General features: G+C 50.5%; 1 protein-coding gene across 5 annotated transcripts in view; it reads left to right on the forward strand.

Annotated features, from left to right (window-relative positions):
- The window catches only part of PPFIA4 (PTPRF interacting protein alpha 4), a 204,408-nt gene that overhangs the window by 16,901 nt on the left and 170,801 nt on the right, over positions 1-16,706 (forward strand). The window lies entirely within an intron of this gene.

Raw genomic sequence — 16,706 nt, forward strand, 5'->3', positions numbered from 1 at the left:
CAACAATCTGCTTGGCAGGGCCAGGTCAGATTTCACTGCATCAGCTGGGCTGCAGGGTTCTGGCAAACTGTCTTTCCTTTGTGCCTGTTCTGAGATTCACAGACAAACGTACTGTCTCTGTTTCTCTGCAGATCACGGTACAGGGAGGAACCATGGCTGGGGGTGTGTGTGTTAGGACTCAGCAGTGTGAGTCAGGAGGTGATCGTGGTGGGGGGTCTCTTCCCAGCTCTGCCACTGGGTCCACCCACAACTCTTAAAGGGCAATTCTTCCCTGAAAAGTGACTGTATAACTGGCCTCCTGGGGGTCTTGTGTCTGTAGACTCTCCCTGGGTATGTCTATGCTGCTTGTGAAGGTGAGATCATAGTATAGATAAGCATGCAAGCTTTAATCTAGATATGGCGACACAGGCTAGCAACCAGAGCCCAAGCCTGCCATGGACCCTGGATATAATCTCTGGTTGCTAATCCGTGCTGAAGCCCATTTTACGATAGCTATGCTCCCGTTGCTTCCTGTGCTAACTAGATTTAGAGCCGGCACAGTTATGGCTACCTGTGCTTCAATCACACCTTCACTTGCAGTGCAGCCGCTACCCACTGAGTCCAGATGAGAGGCGCTCACTTGACACACACGCAGGGGGTCTAGCTGCCAGCCCTACAGATTTCCCGGGGTCAGAGAGTCAAGCTGACTTTCTGACTGGTGTATATTAGCTGAGAGGAACAGTCATTTCTCCACATCTTTCTTGAAATGCGGTGTCCAGTTCTGGGCACCGTATTTCAAGAAAGATATGGAGAAATTGGAGAGGGTCCAGAGAAGAGCAACAAGAATGATTAAAGGTCTTGAGAACATGACCTATGAAGGAAGGTTGAAGGAATTGAGTTTGTTTAGTTTGGAAAAGAGAAGACTGAGAGGGGACATGATAGCAGTTTTCAGGTATCTAAAAGGGTGTCATCAGGAGGAGGGAGGAAACTTGTTCACCTTAGCCTCCAATGATAGAACAAGAAGCAATGGGCTTAAACTGCAGCAAGGGAGATTTAGGTTGAACATTAGGAAAAAGTTCCTAACTGTCAGGGTGGTTAAACACTGGAATAGATTGCCTAGGGAAGTTGTGGAATCTCCATCTCTGGAGATATTTAAGAGTAGGTTAGATAAATGTCTATTAGGGATGGCCTAGACAATATTTGGTCCTGCCATGAGGGCAGGGGACTGGACTCGATGACCTCTCGAGGTCCCTTCCAGTCCTAGAGTCTATGAGTCTATCCTCACTGCAACTCGTGCGTCCGCTAACTCGCTCCAGTTTGGTTGGAAAAGATGGGACAAATCCAGTGATATAAGTTTCTAACATCTTCCCCTTAAACAAATCTGCAGTTCTGATGAAGGATGTCGACTTTAAATGCCTCAGATAAAGCAAAAATCCCTCCATTCTCGTCTCCCTACATGACTGGATAAAACAGTTGGGCTTTATATCATGCCGTGAAAGTCAAAGACTGAGATGGATGGGGGAACGGGGCTGAGAGCCCTTCACAAAGGATCCAGTCAAATGTGGAGACTTAGCAAATGCCCTCTGGTTTATATGGACTGTTGTGATGGCAGATTTGGAGAGAAGTGGCATGTGAATAGTTAGCATGCATACCATTTAGTTAGGGCTTTATATCTCCCAACCACCAACACTATTGTGTTTAGCATGCTTTCCTTTATCCTCTAGCTGTCAGAAATTAGACTTAAGACTGTAATGGTCAGTATCACTTTTTTCTTTTTTTGAAGATCAGTACTACATTTGCTGATCTCCTGTCTGCTTGTTAGTGGTTCAACAGGCTTGTCAGCCAGTTCCCTTTAGTTTTCGGATGGGCATTATCCAGTGTGACTGACTTTAGATGTTCTGAGTTTCCCAGTTGTATCTTCTCATCACTCACTATTTTTATATACTCTGGACAAGTAGGGTTTCAGAAAAGCTATCTCTAGATGAAGACTTTGAAGTTTGAAGGAGTTCAGTGACTGAGGCATGTTTTTCCCCCACCTCATTTATTAATGGTCCAGCTTTCTCCCTTGTGGTATCCTTTCCTTCATATCTTCTTTTCCCTTAGCTAATAGGCCCAAAAGTTTTGCTGTTTCGGCTGCCTTAATTCAGTTTGCAGGGATGAAATACTTAATGATAGTCCTTGTCTGATTGTCTCACCCTTGTGTTTTAATTGCCAAAAACCTGGTATCTTTGAGGACGAATCATGAAGCCACACCAGGCTGGTCTGTCTATACTAGGGAAAATGCATCATGTGGCTGCTGTTCCTAGTAATATTACCTAGCTCTTTAGTTGCTTTTCATCTGTACATCTCAAAGCACTTTACAAAGAAGGTCAGTATCCTCATTTTACATATGGGGAAACTGAGGCACAGAGGGGCAGTGATTTGCCCAAATTCACCCAGCAGGCCTGTAGCAGAGCTGGGAATAGAAACCAGATCTTCTGAGTACTAGTTTAGTGCTCTTTCTACAAGGCAACACTGCCTCAACTGTGTTACCACCCACCAAGCGAAATGCAGTCTCTTTTTGGATCGTGGACTGTGACAGACATGTTTTGTTTTTGAAATGTGCCAGCTGATCATGGCTTGGTGGCTGTGTTTCAGAAATACATCTGCCATCCTCCATACACATTACATGTTTTAGTTACGTGGTGCATTTTCCATATATAGCCAATGCCGTTCGCTGCTGCTTGTTCTTTAGCAGAATTCTCATTATGCCCTAATTGAGACCCAGCCCATATCATTGGATTTCCCTGGGCATTTCCTCTGCTGGAGGATCGTTCATCTTCTTCCCAGTGCACCTGACTTGCCGATGACATTTCCTGAAGTCTGATCCCCTTGAACTCTGCACAGTCAGGCATGGGACCAGAGCTGTACAAGTAGCAGTGGACCTTGGGGCCAAGCTTCTCCTTTACTCTCACTGGCATGGAGTTCTCATGATGGGTGGAAGCCAAGCTGGACCTTCCCTGGTCAGGACAACACCTCCTGGATCACGAGTCTTAAGAACCATTTTGTTGTATGAATACAGAGCCCAATCTTCATCACCACTGGCTTTGGGTGCCCGATTCTCGGGATGCCTTTAGGGGGCCCAGGGTGGGCTCCAAAAAAACCCAGAGGCTCCCAAACACACTGGCTGCTTCTGAAAAATTTGGATTCTCTGTCCTGCAGTTTAGGGTGCATTGGGAGCTACTCCAGATCCTTTGGTTTCTGGTCTTCTCCAGACCCGAGTGTGGGGCTTGGCCTATGCTTAAGTTTGGTACACCCCTCGCTGATGTAGCTGTGGCATCCTATCTAACCCCTAGTGTAGATGCAGCTGTGTTGATGGAAGAATGCTTCCCTCGGGGTAGCGACCCTCATTTGGGGAGTGGTATTCCTACACCAATGGAAAAACCCTTCCGTCAGTGTAGGCTGCGGAATTCTGCCAACACAGCTAGGCTAGCATCGCTAAGCTGGGAGAGTGTCCATAGTGTAGACCAGGGGTGGGCAAACTTTTTGGCCCGAGGGCCACATTGGGTTTCGAAAATTGTATAGAGGGCCGGTTAGGGGAGGCTGTTCTTCCCTAAACAGCCAGGCGTGGCCCAGCTCCGCCCCCTGTCTGCCCCCACTCTGCTTCTTGCCCCCTGATACACCCCCCCGACTCCTGCCCCATCCACCCCGTCCCCTGACCACTCCCAGACCTCCCATCCAACCCTCCTCTCATTCCTGAATGCCCCCGGCCTCGGGACCCCTGCCCCATCCAGCCACTCCTTCTCCCTGAGCGCCCCTGGAACCCCTGGCCCCGACTGCCCCCCACTGCCACATCCCATCCCCCTCATTCCTGACTGCCCCCAAGAACCCCTGCGCCCATTCAACCCCCCTGTTCCCTGCCCTCTGACCACCCCAACCCCAATCTATATCCCCACCCCCTGACCACCACCTCGAACTTCCCTGCCCTCTATCCTACCTCCCCTACTCCCTGCTACCTTACCGCGCTGCCTGGAGTACCAGTGGCTGGCGGTGCAGCTGCACCAAGAGGAGCCAGCCACACACACTCAGCGCAGAGCACTGGGTCAGGCCGCAGTTCTGCAGCTGCGCTGCCCAGCAAGAGCTCGCAGCCCCACCACCCAGAGCACTGCGCTGGGGGCAAAGTGAGCGAGCTGAGGCTGTGGGGGAGAGGAGACAGCAGGGGAGGGGCCAGGGGCTAGCATCCCGGGCCAGGAGCTCAGGGACTGGGCAGGAGGGTCCCGTGGGCTGGATGTGGCCCGTGGGCCGTAGTTTGCCCACCCCTGGTCTAGACATACCCTGTATCTGTAGAGGAATTACACACTGGGGAGAGTCATTGCCACAGAATGAGCTCTCAGTGCTGCCAGAAGACTGTGCTCTCTTGGGAAAGCTTTGCACGGTGCAGGCCCAGTAGATGTTCCCAAGTCGCGTTTCTCTTCTGTTTGTCTCCTACCTGCACGTCAGCACTCTGGTGCGCAGGGTGGCTGGATGGGAATGGGTAGGAAAGCTGGTATAGTGGGTGGGGAGCTGGTCCGGGACTTGAGAGATGTGGTTTCAATTCCTGGCTCAGTCACAGGCCTTTGGCCACGACATTTAATCCAGCCTGTGCCTCTGTGCCCCAACTGTAAAAGGAGGGGAGCAGCCCTGCCCTGGCTCACGAGGCTGAGGGTATCTACACCAAAGTTGTCCAGGTGCTTGCTTACTATGGTGGTGGTGGCCATTGCATTCCGTAGGTGGATGTTCCTCTCGCTTGCTGCCCCTGGAGTGAAGCCCTGGATGTTATTGGCTGCTGTACTGATGGGGATGGCATTAATCTGAGGGAAGGATCGCTGGGGAGGGTGAGCACTGTGCACCCTGGCTGACTGATGGGAATCTAATACCTCAACCACCTCAGCAGAGGCTGAGTGGAGCCTGAAGTGTTACGTAATTGGAGCTTAACATGTGCTGCCATGAGGGAGACCACGCTGGTATTATCCCACTGTCACAGCACCAGGGATTGGCAGCCCCTAGCGTATTGGCTGTGACGGCATCTGTGTTATAAACTCCCCATGGGCAGCGTGTGAACCCTTCCCCGCTCCCCATTCAGGGAGGCTAGCCCCCTGCCCTGCCTTTTCTGCCTGAAGCTCCAGCCCCACATCCCCTGCTTTCACCCACTAGGACCAGAGGAGTCCTGAGCCCCCCACCATGGCTGGAGGAGCCCCTTCTGAGCTGCCCCAAGCCCTGACCTGCCCAAACTGCCCCGAGCCCTGGTCCATACACCAGCCCACCTGCCTGGAGGAGCTGCCCCGAGCTCTGGCTGTCCAGAGGAACTGCCCCAATTCCTGCCACAGCCCAGCCCCAGGGCCGTGGCAGGGAGCATTAGCAGGTTTGGGAGGCCTAGCCTCCCCCAGCCTGCATTACATGCTGCCCATAAACCTCTCTTCATAGCGAAGGCAATGCTGCTGTTGGGATCTGGGTTTAGAAAGCATTTCGCCCACTGCCCTCTTCTCTTTCAAGAGGCCTCTGTGTGGACCCACCTCTGGGAGGCAACCCCAGAGTCACTGAGCTTATGGGAACTTGGAGCAAAAGCAGTGTGTCTCGGAGCCCCGCAGGCCTTCCAGGTGTCCCTAGTGTTAGGAGCTGTACATACCAAAGATTACGTGGTCCCTGCCACCCTAGTTTCTTTCTAGGAGTGTCAGGACTATGTGCCTGGAGAGCTTTATCTTGGGGTTTTGACCCAAATGATCCATTTTTTGTTAGCTCTGGTAGATGCAGATAGTGACTCATTGCTGACCCACAAGGGATCACACAGGGACATCTGCAGCTGAAAGCAAGAGCGGCTGCAGCTTGAGCTACAGAGCCCAGGTGCTCTAGCCAGGGCCTGTAACCAGTCCTGCTCTGTGTATTGGGCACAGAAGGGGACCCTGTAATACATCTACCAGTGGGTTCTGGGACTAACCGCAGCTCTGGCTGCGTCTGCAGTGTTTCCTTCTCCAAAGTCTGTAGGGTCGCTCCTGGAGTTCTCTTCACCAGTCTGTGCAGCACGACAGTCTTGATTTGGCATCTAGACCTGATACTTGCTTTAGGACGGCAGTTCTGCCACTCTTGTCTAATCTGAACACCTTCCTAGGGGTTCGGTTCCTGCTCGAAGGCCGAAAGTGGGGTCATGCAGATACCACTGTGAAGAGGGGTTGCCCACCTTAACTATAGCACACTTAGAGAGCATTGTCTTTTGCCTCCATGTAGTCTCACTACTCACCAGTCTTCCCTTCTCTTTGGAATCCTGCTCTGATAGAAATTGGGGCTTCAGTGGCAGGAGCTGTGGCAGCTAGGTACCACATGTCTTATAACCTCATGGCTCTGACTGGGATGCTCTTGTGGTCCCAATATCTTCTGCTTTTCTAGACGATGACACCAAGCTGGTGGGGAAAGGAGTTGCAAGTACTTTGGAGGACAGGATTAGAATTCAGATCGGCCTCAACAAATTGGAGGATTGGTCTGAAATCAAGATGAAATTCAATAGAGAAAAGTGCAAAGTACTTCACTTAGGAAGGAAAAATCAAATGCACAACTACGCAATGGGGAATAACTGGCTAGTACCAGTGAAAAGGAGCTAGGGGTTATCGTGGCTCACAAATTGAATGAGTCAACAGTGCAATGCTGTTGCGAAAAAGGCAAATGTAATTCCGGGATGTGTTAATAGGAGTGTCGTATGTCAGACGCAGGAGTTAACGGTGCTGTTCCACTTGTCACAGGTGAGGCCCCAACTGTTTCCAGATGTGATTAGAAAGAGGTTAACAAATTGGAGACAGTCCAGAGGAAAGCAACAAAAGTTATCAGAGGTTTGGAAAACGTGACCTATGGTGACAGGCTGACAGGACTGGGTATGTTTAGTTCTGAGAAGAGAAGGCTGAAGGGGAATATGTTTCTTCAACTACATGAAAGGTTGTTATAAAAAGGACAGTGATCTATTGTTAGTGGCCACTGAGGGCAAGACCAGAAGGAATTAGCTTAGCTTGCAGCAAAGGATAGTTATGTAGGGTTTTTGGAAAAGCTTTGTAACTCCGTGGGTAGTTCAGTGCTGGAACAGGTGACCTATGGAGGTCGTGAAATCCCAGCACTGGAGATTTTTAAGACCAGACTGGACAAACCCCTGTCAGGGCTGGTCTAGGTTTACTTGGCCCTCCCTCAGTGCAGGGGGCTGGACTTGATGACCTCTCAGGGTCCATTGCAGCCCCATGTCTGTGTTTCTAGGATTCTGTGAGTCTGCATACAGAACCCTTCAAGTAAGAGCCCAACCTCACAGTGCCACTTGTGATTACAGACGGGTGCCCGAAGGCTCTCTGCACTGACCCATGGCATGGGGAGTCAGGGATGGATGTGGTGGAGGAATGTGACAGTCCTAAGTGGAAGATAATGAGAGCTGCAGCTGTCCTGCTGGCTGACGACGTTGTGTGTTGCAGGATGGGGCTGGAGTGATGGGGTCCCCAGAAGCTATTCTGAGCTGTCCTCTGTAGGAAGGCCGACAGGCAGAGTTGAGCCTACAGGTAGTACAGCATGGACGAGGGCACAGCCTCTCTGGTGCCTCCAGATAGAGCCGGCCTCTAAAGGCTTTTTTAGCTGGGGAGTGATGTGGACTCTGGATTACTGGCTAGAGGATCTGCTCAGGGCTGACCCTGGGGAGCACTGGACTTGGGAGATCAAGGCCAGGCTGCAGAACTCACTGAGTTAGTTTAGCTCTGTGGAGCTGACATTTTCGGAGAGAGCTGAATGGAAATTGAGCTGAGCTAATAGCCTGTGCGGCCTTTTGTGGTGCTAACAGCTCTGAAATCGCGCTCCTCTCAGGAAAGGGAAGGGGCCTCCTTTGAATCTCGGCAGCAAGGCTGCAAACCCAGCTGCTCTTCAGATTTTTGGAGCATTTTCAAGTTGACCCCCTTCATCTCGCTGAAGGTCAGCGCTGCTCTTTCAAATCCTGGTGCCTAAAAATAGGGAAACGATGCCAAATCGCAGCATTCCCATGAGTTGCTCTCACTGCTCCCTTCCCCCTCTGCTCAGCTTCCTCTGGTGGGTTCAAGGGAACCCAGGCAAAACACAACAAGAAGGCAAGGTTCAGCTGGCCCAGCTACGTGCTCAAGCCGGGAAGCGATGAGGCTAAATTTGCACTGGCATCCTTAACTCTGCCCTGGGCACTATGCATTACCCTGCCATCTTTAATGACATGGTCACAATTTCTCAACTGATGAAGGGAGTTTTTCCTGCAGCCTTGGGCACTCGTGTGTGTCTAGCAGCAACATTTATCTCATGCAGGCGCTATGGAAGTCAGTAAGATACAAGTCCACGCTGCTGTTTACTTAAAAGCTTTTATCTGTTGTATCTCTAGGATATTGTTTGGGCCAGCAGATTCAGGGGCTTCCTGTCAATTGCCGTGTGGCTATTGGTGCTGCTTCCCCTCCTCTATGGGATCTTCAGCTTGTCCCTAGGCCTTGATGCCTTTATAGCAGGGGTTGGCAACCTTTCAGAAGTGCTGTGCTGAGTTTTAATTTATTCACTCTAATTTACGGTTTCACGTGCCAGTAATATATTTAAACGTTTTTAGAAGGTCTCTTTCTAGAAGTCTATAATATATAACTAAACTACTGTTGTATGTAAAGTAAACAAGGATTTTAAAATGTTTCAGAAACTTCATTTAAAATTAAATTAAAATGCAGAGCCCCCTGGACTGATGGGCAGCACCCGGGCAGTAGGAGTACCACTGAAAATCAGCTCGTGTGCTGCCTTTGGCCAGCCTTCTTCTGTGTGTGGCACAACTGGCAGTGATGCTAATAACGCCTAGCTCTTAGTTATCCCTTTTCAGCCACAGATCTCGAAGCCCTCCACAAAGGAGGTAATGGCTGCAGCTCAGAATGGCAGAAGGTAGGGGCTGCGTGCTCCAGATATCCAGGTTAAATTCCTTTTGATGGCAAGCAGGCACTTTCCAGGAGAGTGGATCTACAGCGGCAGCTTCCAAGCCTGCCGAATGAACTAAGCGTTCGTGTCACGTGGCTGCAGACAAGAGTGACTGTCTCTTCAGTCGTCTTCTCCTGCCCCAGTGGCAATTCTGTGGCCTTATCACAGGGTTCTTATCCAAAGTGTCATAACTGTCCTACTCAGATCTGAACCTTAGAGTTCAGAACATGAGAAGCTAGCATGAAACCTCCAAACTTAATTACAAGCTTGGATCTGATATCGCTGCCACCAGCCAGAAAAATTCCAGTGTCTGGCTCACTCTGGTCTCCCCAAAACCTTCCCTGGGGAACCCCAAGACTCAGATGCCCTGAGTCTCACCACAAAGGGAAATAACCCACTTCCCTTCTCCCTCTTTACCTCCTCCGAGATTTCCCCGCCCTGGGTACTCTCGGAGATTCCCTGCTTCAAGTCCTTGAAACACAAGTACCGAGAGATCTAATCTCTCTCCCTCCTCACCCAGAGGGTATGCAAAGTCAGGCTTGTAAATCTAACACAAAGAGATTTTCCCCCTCCCTTCGTTTCTTAGCCTTAACCAGTGAAAAACACTCAGACAGGTCTTAAAAAGAAAACTATATAAAAAAGAAAGAAAAAGAACATAAAATTGGTCTCTGTATCAAGGTGACAATATACAGGGTCAATTGCTTAAAGGAAAAAATGAATGAACAGCCTTATCCAAAAAGAATACAATTTAACAAATTCCAGCAACTACACACATGTAAATACAAACAAAACAATATAAACCTATTGTCTTACTATCCTTGTACTTACAACTTGGAAACAGAAGATTAGAAAGCCTGAAGATTCCTGTGGTCACTCTCAGAGCCCAGAAAGAGAACAGACCAAGAACAAAGGACTCACACCCAAAACTTCCCTCCACCCAGATTTGAAAAAGTCTTGTTTCCTGATTGGTCCTCTGGTCAGGTGAAAGAGACATTAACCCTTAGCTATCTGTTTATGACACAAAGGCTGGTCGTCTCTGAGAAAGCCTGGCTAGGAAATGTCTCTGCCCCCGGAGTGAGGGTTGAGAGGGGTGCTGTGTATGAGCTGGTGCAGAGGAGTAAATTCTCCAGCATTCTGGTGGTTAAGCACTGAGAAGGAGAAGTCATCCTCTCTGTACCTGGCTGCCTCTTGAAGACAAGAAAGTGTGTGTGAAGGCAGTGCTGTCTGTAGACAGTTCTCCAGTGCCTTATGTTGGTTCCCATTCATGCCGTTGGCTAATGCAGCTAAATCCCTGTGCTGGAAGACTACTTTCTGCTGTCAGTGCTGCATCTCCTGTAAGGTTACGGGCATGTAGTGGGGGGAGCTGCCACTCCTGCCTAGCCCAGATACCGATCTATTCTTGACTTTTTATGGGCTGCCCATGGGTGCCATGTGCTGGAATGGGTCTGGCTTTGAGCTAGGGTCTGACTATCTGAATAGCCTTTGGAAAAGACACCAACCCAGCATGACCAGTGCCTCCAGGGTCTGTTTTTCCCCTCACTCACAGCTGATGGCAACAAGTGCCTGTCTCCATTCTGTGATCAAAAGGAGCCGGTGAATGACAAAAAATATCATTTCAGAAGCTACATCGAGGAATGCTTTTATGTAGGGTCTGAGAGTTCCTGTGGTGTCAAATTCAATGGACCCACGTAGTCCAATGGAATATGGTTCTGTCAGAACTTCTCTGCCCAGCCCTAGATTATCCTCCGTGTTTGGAGTCACTGCAGAACCTGTCGAGGCTGCTTCTCACAGAATTATAGAATATCAGGGTTGGAAGGGACCTCAGGAGGTCGTCTAGTCCAACCTCTGCTCAAAGCAGGACCAATCCCCTTCTGTGTCTGCCGGCTTGAGAATTTTTTTCTGGACCTGGCTCCTCCCTGGAATTTTTGCCTCCTTAAGCTCTATGGCACAGTGGAAGTTGCGGTGGTGCACTGCATGGATCCTAGTGCCCCCAGAAGAGGGGGCCACCCGGGCCCTGTTCTGGGTCTGAGAGTTGCTGTGGATGTGGTACATCGACCTGGGGTAAGATAGTAGGGAAAGCATCATAAAGCTGTCAGGACTTAAGGGAGAGCTCCCTTCACTGGCTATCAGTTCCCTCCTTTGGATTCCATGAAGGCATCCACGATGCCTGGTACAGAATTATAACTATTGGAAATCCCAGTGGATCTGGACTGAGGCTAGGATACTTGGAAGCTACAATCCAGTGCAAAAAACTCCTCTCTTTTGGGAAAAATTGTGAGCATGGCATGTGTGCCTGCAGTGAGCAGTGTCATGGCAGTGGTGTGTGTGATGACAGCTTGCTAGTAGCCGGGCTCTGTGTGACCCAAGAACCCCTTCATGCCAACTGGCAAGCGGGTTGCAGGAATATCTCAATTCTGATATATACATCCTGGTTCACCACAGGATGTCATGTGAGGTCTCCTGAACTGTGTGTAGAGATGCTATGTGGGGAATGATGTACTTTACTGAAAGTATCTTAGCGTCTGTGTCACAGCAGAGGCGGAGAGCCAGGCTTTCTGTCAGAGGAGTTGTTTGTTTGCCAGTCTCTGTCAGAATGCAAACTAAGCATCGTAAGCTAACACAATGGATACCCACTTATGTTTGGAGGCAACTGAAAGAGACGGGAAACCAACAGGGAATCAGCACATGTGCAAATAAGCCACGGGGTGCTATTCTGTCTGAGTACAGACAGTGAACTTTGGGGAGTATAAGTGGAGGCAAAGACAACGACACCCCCTATACCTAGGAAGTAAGTGGAGGGCACATTTGCATTCATGAAAACAGGGTCACAGCCAGCCTTGGTTGGAAACGCTGCAGAAGATTTTTGGTGAACGAAGACTTTAGACAGGAAGCTAACTTGTTTGTTTAGTGTCTAGAAAGCTGTCACACTGTTGGGATTGCTCACAACAGTAAGTGCCGACCTCAGGGCAGACAGTCAGGAAACAGGGCAGACACCCCAAAGTGGTGGTGTGCTCTGTAATCAGATTTCACTAAGCCAGTAACAAATCTGAACTCCTGGTTCACTATACCAGTCTTACTATGGAGTAACAGACAGTCTCCCTCCAGCCTGTCTTGCCACCCAGACAAACTGTGCTTTTTGATTAAATGATCACTTACACCAGAAATCACACCACATTCAGGTTGCTTCCAGTCCCAAGAGACCAGTCACTTACCCTGAGATCAACTGATACTCGAGATCTTACAGCAAAAGCAACACTGGTAGCCAGTTCTATAATTAACTAAAGGTTTATTAGCTAAGAAAAGGAAATGAGTTATTGAAAGGTTAAAGCAGGTAAAATATATACACAGGTGAGTCAGTCTCTTAATTCCAAATGGTAGCAGAGATTTAATCATCTGCCAGCTTCTTAAAAGTCTCTCAGGACTACCCAGGATAACTCCGCCTTCTCATTCAGTTATGCTGGACTGTGAGAATCCAGACAGACCAGAAATGAAGGATCTTTCCCTGAATTCATTCTCATAGCTGCTTCTCACAGAAAACAAGCCAACAAGGTTACTTACCCACATGGGCTCTTCCTCTGAGGAAAAGTGAGGAATGCACTTGGAATCTTTGACCCCTGATCATCACTCACAATAATTAGCACTTTTCTGTTAAACATCTTCAGTTGCCTTCCACAAGGCTTCTTTTTCATCTGGTGCATTATTCAGTCACTGGTGCACACACAATGGAAATGTTTGCCATTACATTGTACAGATAACTGAAAACAATGCCGGTAACATCCCATTAGTTTTCATAAAGTTTAACTACCAAATCCACTCTTATACATTGAACAATCACTTTTATCTAAACTAATACACAAATCAAGTGGCCTGTGGCTTTGGCATGAGCTAGCATCGCAAAAGCATGTGATGATTTTGTTTTATCTGTAGCCATTTGTTTCCAGTATCCTGGCTCACTAGCTGTTGAATCTTTGGTAATATATGTATCCTTGTTTGCACTAGCAGTGAATCTCAGTGCTGTGATATTGAGCAAGGTGCTGATCCTGAATTGAATCAGATGAGCAGGTGTGTGCACTGTTTCCTTGGGGACAGCAGACCTGCTATTTCTGTGAGCGTTCAGTAGATAAGGGGCTGGACACTACAGGGGAATGCTCCAAAGGGGCTCAGAAATTGCGGTGCACCTGTTGTTAACCTGCAAGGCAAAGTAAAGGCTGGCATAGCCCAGAAGGGAGTGTATGAGTGGCTAACAGGCTGGTGGGGTCAGGGAACTGACACTCAAATAAGCACGAGCAAGACTCTTCCTTGCCAGGGGCGGGGGAGGGGTAACTAAGGTGACTCAGTCCTGGGTAGCCTGAGAACTATCACACTCTGAACTCTGTCCCAAGCTTCTTGCATTTTGTGACACTTCAGTGCAACAGAGATTTGGTGGTTCCTAATGAATTGCCTAGGACAATGAAGGGGAGAATTCCTCCCCTTGTTTAATGCTGGGCCTGCCTTTCAGCCTGCTTTGGGATTTTGTACTGAAAATGCCTGGTTTTGTTTACAGCAGTTGGTTGAGGGTAGGGGAGAGATGGAGGATTGGCAGCTGGGTAGGGGACAGTTGTCGTTTCTCATGTCTGCAAAAGCGTGGGAGGCTGCCTGGCCATGTGGGATCAGCATGTGAGCTGGATGCTAAAATGATCAGCAGTGAAATAATTACCAATGTCGATGCTAAAATTTGTATCCCCTCTCACCTCCTGGAGCTGAATGGGGCAGTTCACGCCTCTCAGAGCTGTTTCAAGCTGTCTGCACGTGTGCTGCCTTTCGTTTGCATTTAAAAGGTTTCTCCTCAACCCTGACACCTTTTTAATGAAAGCTTCGATTCTGGGGTACAATCCTCCAGCGAAGTATAGAGTCTGTGTCAAATTCCCTGCAGAGAAATTACCTTCATTTGTCTGAAGCGGTAAATACCATGCAATTCACTCTCGCATAAAGGCACAACTGATTTGAATGTCAGTATGAATGATATTCCACCTGTGTGCCTCCTGATGTCCACTTCCTAGATCTCTTTTTGCAGAAAGGGCAAGGAGCAGGAGGTGGGGCTGAGTTGTGTTCTTTCCTGTCTTTGACCTATGTATTTTGTTGTTTTCTCAGCTGTCGGTCCTGAATATGAGGGTCGTGGGTTTGGGTATTATGATGGATTGGATCTTGCTTTACTAAGTAACCTCTTTGATACATCTCTATAGAAGCTTTTAAAAATGTGGCATCAGCCCTTTAAAGTATCTGAATTCCATATTGTGCAAGTCTGAGACCAGCTCCTTGAGTCTATTGCTATTAGAAAACCTGCCTTTTAGTGATAGACTCAAGTAGCTCAATCTGTTTAGCTTAACAAAGAGAAGGATAAGGGGTGGCTTGATTAGGCTGTGAGTACGTACATGGGGAATGAATATTCAATAATGGACTCTTCAGTCTAATAAAGGTCTAACATGACCTAGTGGCTGGAAGTTGAAGCCAGACAAGTTCAGACTGGAAATAAATCCATAGGCGTGCACAGCACATTTCATTAGGGTATGCACCCAGGGAGCCCTGTCCTAGCCCCACCCCTGCCCTGCCCCCATCTACTCCTTCCCACTTCCTGCCCCCTGACTGCCCCCCATAGAACCCCCAACCCCCCCGCTCCTTGTCCCCTGACTGCCCCCTCCTGGGACCTTGCCCCTAACTGCACCCCAGGGCCACACCCCCTATCTAAGCCTCCCTGCTCCTTGCCCCCTGACTGCCTCCTCCTGAGACACCCCACCACCACCACTGTAACTGCCTCCCTAGGACCCTACCCTCTACCTCTCCCCTGACTGCTCCGACCCTTACCCACACCCCAGCCAGACCCCCAGGACTCCCATGCCTATCCAACCACTCCCCGCCCCCTGACAGGACCCCCAGAACTCCTGACCCATCCAACTCCCCTTGCTCCTTGCCTGCCCCAATCCTCTCCACATCCCCACCCCGACAGCCCCTCTGAACCCCAGACCCATCCAATGCCCCCTGCTCTCTGTCCCCTGACTGCCCCCTCCAGAGAACCCCCCTGCCCCCTACTCACTCCCAGGACCCCACCAACTATCCAGCCCCCGTGTCCCCTGACTGCCCTGACCCCTAGCCACACCCTTGCCCCTGACAGGCCCCCTGGGACTCCCACGCCCTAATCAACACCCCTGTTCCCCATCCCCTGACTGCCCGCGAGACCCTCTGGCCCATATCCAACCCCCCCGGCCCAACTCTCTTACCATGCCACTGCTCAGAACAGAGCCTCCACCAAATCCCACCCCCCTGGACATCTTCTTGACCAATGACGTGATGGCACTTATGGGACGGCCACAGAGAGCGCCAGCCAAGCTGGAGCACAACGGTGGAAGAGCTCTATGACTGATGTAAGTCAACAAAGGTCACGTGTAGTGCTGGGGAGGCAGCAATTGGCTGGGCGGGCCCGAGCAGGCGGGGGTAAGAGAGTTCAATGTGGGGCAGTCTTGGTGAAGACAGCTCAGTGGGGGATTTGGATGTACAGGGAGATTCCAGGTGCAGGGGCAATGGGAGTCTGCAGGGGGGACCAAGTGAAAGTGGTTGGAACTCAGCGGGGGGGGGTCTGGGTGCAGGGGAGGTGGGGTTAATTTGGGTGGGGGTCTAGGTGTAGGTGGTTGGGGCTCATTGGGGTATTACAGATGCAGGGGAGATGGGGCTTGTCAGAGTGAGGGTTTGATGGGCCTGCTTAACAGGGGAGCCCCAGCTGCTGCCAAGAGGCTCTGTACTCTGGGCCCCCACTTCCCCGATCCCTTTCTCTTCCCCACCAGTCCATCTCCACATCCCACGCCCTCTCCATCTCCATCTCCCCATCCCACCCATTTCTTTCCCCACTGCCTCTCCCCACCCACCCCCGCTTCCTCATCCTCTTTTCTTCCCCACCTCATGCCCCGTCCCCACCACTCCATCTCCTCCGCATCCCACCCCCTTCCTTCCCAAACTGCCTCTTTCCCCCTGCCCCCACTTCCTCTATCCTCTTCTCGTCCCCATCCCATGCATCTTTCCCACTGCTCCATCTCCTTCCCATCCCACGCCTTTCTTTCCCCACTGCCTCTTTCCCCTTGCCCTGCCTCGCCCCACAACTCACGGTTGTACAAAATGAAGGATGACTCCCAGCACGCAGAAGGGAGCTCGACCAGCACTAGGACCCAAAAGGTGGTGTCCAGATGCAAAGTCCGGGGAACTGAGCAGCACCTCCTTTTTTCAGCGGGGCTGCTCAGCAACTCTGCATTCACAGAAATGGGGGGAAGGGGTGAAGTGGCATGTGACCTTGCACCCCATGTGGCCCCCACCCTTCACCTCTATTTGGGGGAGCAATGCCCCCAAACTATGCCATGAACATTCCCAATCACACACCCCTGTTTTTCCTTCACTTTCTGCAGGGAAGCAAAGAACGCTGCAGGAGGGGGACCTGGGCTGTTTTCATTCCCCCTGGGGCCCAGGAGTGCTCCACACAAACCCCCAGCGCCACCCCCAGATACCCACTTCCCCCCACCCTGCCTGACCTCCAACCACACTCACTGGCCTGCGGGTTGGAGCTATTTGTCTTGCCTGGGCTGAGCCAGCGTCACAGCTGGGGTCGGTGGGGGATCAGAGTGGGAGTGGAGGGGCCTGCCTGGGCCGGGCTCCCTCAGAACCTCCTTACTTGGGACCTAGACGAGTCCCCTCCGCCCCCATGCTGGCTGAGAATGATCTGGCCCCTGCGCTGGTCCCGGGCGGCTCAGCCCCGGGAGGTGGCAGGC

The sequence above is a fragment of the Gopherus evgoodei genome, chromosome 4 (assembly GCF_007399415.2).
Source record: "Gopherus evgoodei ecotype Sinaloan lineage chromosome 4, rGopEvg1_v1.p, whole genome shotgun sequence".
In the NCBI taxonomy this organism is placed as follows: domain Eukaryota; kingdom Metazoa; phylum Chordata; order Testudines; family Testudinidae; genus Gopherus; species Gopherus evgoodei.